The sequence below is a fragment of the Malaclemys terrapin genome, chromosome 5, assembly GCF_027887155.1.
Source record: "Malaclemys terrapin pileata isolate rMalTer1 chromosome 5, rMalTer1.hap1, whole genome shotgun sequence".
In the NCBI taxonomy this organism is placed as follows: Eukaryota; Metazoa; Chordata; order Testudines; family Emydidae; genus Malaclemys; species Malaclemys terrapin.
The window spans coordinates 125594923-125600922 of record NC_071509.1 but is presented as its reverse complement, the minus strand read 5'-3'; positions in this window follow the sequence as shown (position 1 = coordinate 125600922).

Sequence of the window (6000 nt, the reverse complement as noted above, 5' to 3'; positions counted from 1 at the left end):
AAGGCTTGTTTAAATTGTTTAAAAAAATCTTGTTGTAAACAACAAAGTAACTTTATCTATATTACCAACACCATAAATTATGAAAACTGAAAGAACTTTTAAAATCCAATTTAAGTCGCAGTATTTTTATTTTTTTCATTTCCTGTAGGCTGGGCAATTAAAATCATTCAGATCAATGGGCAATATTTCCAAAAACAAGTACCAGGCTTTCAGAATAGCCCAGCAGGCACAATTAAGATGGGTAAAATTTTCGAAGGTGCTTAAGTGACTTAGGAATTCAGGTTTCATTGCAAGTCACTTTTGAAAATGGGACTTAGGCTCATAAATCACTTAATTTTACATAGATTTTCCATTCACTCAATTAGGTACCTGAATAGGAGATGCTGTGTGCTGAGCTCTTCTGAAAATCTGACCCTAGGGCCTGAAATTAAGCTTCTGTGTCTATTTTTCAGCACCTGCCTGATTTTCAAAAGTGTATGAAGCCCATAAAAGCTATTTAGTGCTCAACATTTCTGAGAATTAGGCAGGTGTCTAAATAGGGAATTGGGAGCCTAACTTTAGGCTCATATTTTTGAAAATCTTGGCCTTCCAGGTTATGTCTGCTGTAATGGTTTCACTGGATTTATTTTTAATTGTGTAATCATTTCTATTAGTCAAATTTGTGAAATGGTTTAGTCAACCCGAATCTACATTTTTTGACTAAAAAAGTTTCAGATGAAAATTTTTGCTCCACTCCTGAGTTCTAAACCTGCCTCTGACACTAAATCCTTCAGTGGTCTTGCCCAACGCACTTCACTTTCCAGTCTGAGTTTCCAAATCTATTAAACTGAAGTAATATTTTGCTTTCTCACAGGGAAAATGTAAGAATAAGTGAGGCACAAATTGTTGCTGGCTCTTGAATAGATGTGCAAGATGGAGGAAGGATGGAAACAGCCTTCTTGTTGAGGACCAAGTACAAATGCAGTCCTTGTTATCAGTGCAGAGTGCAGGGACTTCTCCCCACTAGTGCCTCCTGGGATGGATGCCATCCCAAAAGAGGAGAGGCCATACTACTTCTCCCCTTGCCTCAACCCACAGGCCAGCAGAGTTGTCTGGGTGCAGAGAGGCAACAATGCATCTGGGGCACAATGTACCTCTTTAAGGGCACCCAGAACTCACCTTACTAAGCACAATATGATCCAAAATGATTTTAAAGTGCTTTTTTAGATGAAAAGCTCTATATATGTGCTGTTAATGAAAATTGCCATTTAAATAATTTTCTCCAATAAATAGCTCTAGTTATAGCAGCTTGAGTTCCATGCTGTGTTTCACACAGTAGCAGAATGTGTTGTCAAGGGGCTGCCATGTAATAGGACACGCTGGGCTACTCCCCAGGGAAAAGCCATTTCATCAGCATTTCCTGTCAGTACGTCAATATCCAGTAGAACAGTGACTACTCTGCATCCCACACTGCATTACTCAGGTCTTGCTCATCCTCGGCTTAGCATCTACCTGACACACATTAGCTAGCAGGGAAACAGAGGAGTCCGGCAGCTACTTTACATCCAGACTCGGAATAACTGTCCTTGTGCAGTTACTCCCGTTGTGGGTCCAAAGCAGCTAAGTTCCCATACTTTTCCACTCCTGGTTGAGATAGACTGCTGGGTTTGTAGCCAGAGGGGATCCCAACAGGGCTGGCTCCAGGATTTTGGCAGCCCCAAGCAGCCAAAAATAAATAAATAAATAAATAAATAAATAAGCCGCAATTGCGATCTGCGGCGGCAATTCGGCAGGAGGTCCTTCGCTCCAAGCGGGAGTGAGGGACCATCCGCCGAATTGCCGCCGAACAGCTGGACCTGCCGCCCCTCTCTGGAGTGGCCACTCCAAGCACCTGCTTGCCAAGCTGGTGCCTGGAGCCGCCCCTGGATCCCAAGACGAGTTGGAGGGATACCTGCTTTGAAAGTGGGATGGAGTATTTCATGAGGTCAGATCACCAACCCCGGACTTCACAGTCAGCCTCAAACAACAAGTACTAACCATGGGAATCCCTGGATCATCAAAAATAAATGAACTCTGTGACGTTGCACTCTATATGATTTTATGAAAGTATGCTGATGAGTGTGAACATAATGTAACTAAAATATGCTTCATGCAAAAGGTCTCTTGTAAGGTATCATTACAAAGCTCATAATCTACTGAGTGTGGTCATCCTATTTGTATAAATGTATCACTCTTGTATCTGAAACTAGAAATATGAAATATAACTCTGAGGGCCTATTGTAATTATGCAAAGTGTGGGCCATTAATGGTGATTTGGAATCTTGATGGCACCCATCAACCAGGACAATTGACTGTGGATGGCTCTGTTTGCGGGCAGGCCTTCCTGTGAGTCAGGCTGGGAGGAATGAAGGTTTGGGGTCTCACAGGACATGTAACCATGTCACTTGAACTGGAATCCATCTTAAACCTGGTGCTTTTCCATTTAGAAGGGGGAGTGGGGACCCAGAGAGACCCGCCTTGTGCCAAAGCCATATAAGGGGGTGGAACAGAACAAAAGTGGCTGCAATCATGAGAAATCCCCTAACTACCATCTGAGTTGGAACAAGGGCTGTACCAGGGGAAAGGATTGTGCTCAGACTAGGAAGGTGTCCAGTCTGTGAAAGAAACTTATTGAAAAATCTCTGAGGGTGAGATTTTATCTGTATTCAGTTTTATTACTGTACTAGGCTTAGACTTGCATGTTTTATTTTATTTTGCTTGGTAATTCACTTTGTTCTGTCTGTTACTACTTGGAACTACTTAAATCCTACTTTCTGTATTTAATAAAATCACTTTTACTTATTAATTAACCCGGGGTATGTATTAATACCTGTGGGGGCAAACAGCTGTGCATCTCTCTCTATCAGTGTTATAGAGGGCGAACAATTTATGAGTTTACCCTGTATAAGCTTTATACAGGGTAAAATGGATTTATTTGGGGTTTGGACCCCATTGGGAGTTGTGCATCTGAGTGTTAAAGACAGGAACACTTCTCAAGTTGCTTTCAGGTAAGTCTGCAGCTTTGGGGCACATGGTTCAGACCCTGGGTCTGTGTTGGAGCAGACTGGAGTGTCTGGCTCAGCAAGACAGGGTGCTGGAGTCCCAAGCTGCCAGGGCAGAAAAGAAGGGGCAGAAGTAGTCTTGGCATATCAGTTGGCAGTTCCCAAGGGGGTTTCTGTGATCCAACCCATCACAGACTCAATTTAATGGAGAACTGTGCCCGTTTTTCTTCCAATGACTTAAGGCCCCAATGATAGCAGACGTGCCAATCATTTTGCCCTGCAGCAGGTATATTTTCTATGTTCTGCATCTTTTAGCGGTTCCCTTTTATTTCCTCTCTTTGCAAAGTTTCCCCTGGAATATTAAAGAAATGAGAGAAAACTTCCCAACTTTAACAGATTACACAAAAATGCCTAAGAAATGTCATATGTAGGAAAATTCTTTGTGTACATGCCACCCACTCGGGCACCAGCTTCAGTCATAAGACTAGGGAGCACCAAATCTAGGGCTGGTGTCTAGAGGGAGAAAAGCACCATAAATAGGCATAGGGCTATTTGCTGTGATTCACATATCAGTACAGTAAATGGTTACAAAGCAGTCCCTTTGCAAAGCAATGTAACGGGTAATCTCTGATATGTACTGCTGGGCTGGGCCTGTTGATGGGGGGACCTACTAGGAGTGATAAAAGATTGTTGGAAGGGAAGGTGAGAACGGATGGGGACCAGCGAGGAGTTAGGTCGCTTTTTTCATCCCCCACATTAGGGGTTAAGCTCCCCAGCCATGACTTGCCTTGCAAGTGTCTACCCAGGAGCAGGGCTGAATAGTTCTGGGAAAGCCTCCTCTCCTCTTGTCTGGGGGATTCCACGGAGAGGATCTCTCTCCCTCCATGCCAGAGTCTCTTTCATTTCCCCTCTTCCACACTCCCACCCCCAGGAGCGGAGCTCCTCCAGCGGGGTTTCCATGGGGTCTGTTTTCTTTGCCTCTCCCAAAATGGGGTTCTCTCCCTCTCCCTGCATTCTTCCACCCCGAGGAAGCAACCCAGCTCCTGGCTACCGCTGTCAGCGCTCTCGACAGCAGCGGCCAGACTCATATAGTTCTCTAGGCCGAGTCCTTTCTGTCCCTCCCCGAATCCCCCGGCTCAGGAAAGCAGGCTCTGCTCTGCTGGACGCAGCAAGGAGATTCCTGTCCAGGAATCCAGCGCAGGTTTTGCTGGTATCTCGGAACACGCAGAGCCCCATTGGATAGAAAAATGTCCCTTAGCCGGGGCTTCTTCGCTCACCGTCCCTGCATGTCAGATCCTCGTAGAGGGCAGAGGAGAGAGGGGCAAACACCCCCACGCAATCTCTGTCTGTCCGCGTCTCTCGCCACACACACCACTCTAAGTGTGTGCTAGATTCGTATATATTAATTTCCGTGTTACACAACTGTCACACTCTCCTGGGCAAAGTTTAGGCTGCTGCTCTTTTTCTTCCTCTGAAAGACGGGGCTCCTAGGGATTTCATTTCACCCAGCCAATCCGTGCCCCAGGATTGAGCTCTGAACCCAGTGACAACTATATTGCAATGTGACAAGAGGGCCTTGGCAGAGAAAAGAGGTGCAGAGCCCCCTCCCCCTCCCCCCCCCACACTACTCCACGCAGGACCGTCAACATTTTGAATGAGGCAGACTTCAAAACCAATTGTGACTCTTTCTTTGCAACAGCTATTTCGTTGCAACAACTTTCATCACTTTTTTTGTTCTGTTGATGTATTGACAATTACAAAAGACTGAAAAGCCAATATAACCAACATCAGTATTCAAGAGGGAAACCACGAGATATGTTTATATAACAAAAGCAGGCCTCCTCTGCAACACTGTTGCAACGCTTGTTCTTTCCATAACTTTTCCACACACCTTTGTCTGACATCCATAGCTGTGCTATGTCTACTTTACAGCTAGGACAGATCTTTGTTGTGTGCAAAGCAACGTACACACCTGTAAAAATAATAAAGAATATTTTCCATTGGGTGTATAGGGCAATGATCTGTTCATATATGGAAATATTGCAAGTATAGCTCAGCATAAAATAATTCTCATTCCCTCTCTCCTCACCTCACCCAAGCAAAGTGGCCTGCTGAGCTCTGGAAAAGGAAATTCCTTTTGGAATACCATATTTATTTGTAAGAGCTCTCCTACAATGTGCTAGCAGCAGTCAGAGTGTTTCCTCTATGGACTTTGCAGATGTTACAATCAGTAGCAAATTGTAATAGATAAGTATCTGCTAGCTGGCCTGAGCAGTCTGCTGTACGCCTGCATACTCAAAAAGGTTTTAAAACACTATTTCCTGGGAATTTAATTCAAAATGCGGGAAACTTCCCCCTAATGCGTGAGATTTAAGAGGTCTAACACAGAGAGAAGTGTGTAAGAGAAACAGAGCCCCCCAACTAAGTGACAGTTTCCTCCTAATTCCTTATGGTAAAAAAGGCAGGATGGCTGAGGCCAATATTGGGATTTGGATGATATTCCTACTCAAGCCTCCTAACATTTGGATGATACGTTGCTCCCCGCAATAGAGTCCGAATCTGAATGTAACCCCCTTCCTCCCCATTCCGGGAGCTCATCTTTATGCTCGGGTGGGGAGGGAGGAGAGAGGCCAATCTCCCAGCCCACATCCTGGGATGGAAAAGAAGATTCGCTGTAGAGAGAGGGGAGCGGCTGCCCCTTCGCCTGGGGACGTCATCCCCTTGCCAAGTGGGAGGGGTGGGTGGGAGCCAGATCTGTTTGGGGGATGATCCAAAATTCCCAAGGAGGTGACAAATCTGACCCCTTCCCTAGAGCTCAGCTACGCTCAACAGCCTTCCCGGTCCGGCTCTCGGCTCCCTCATAACTTTTCTCTTGTCACCTGGTGGGGGTAGGTGGCCCAGTCACCTGTATGAGGCCGCCTCCTCCTTACATTTTGTGAGTCTGCCCCTGCCTTTGAGACGGGGGCCGGTGTCTCTGCCC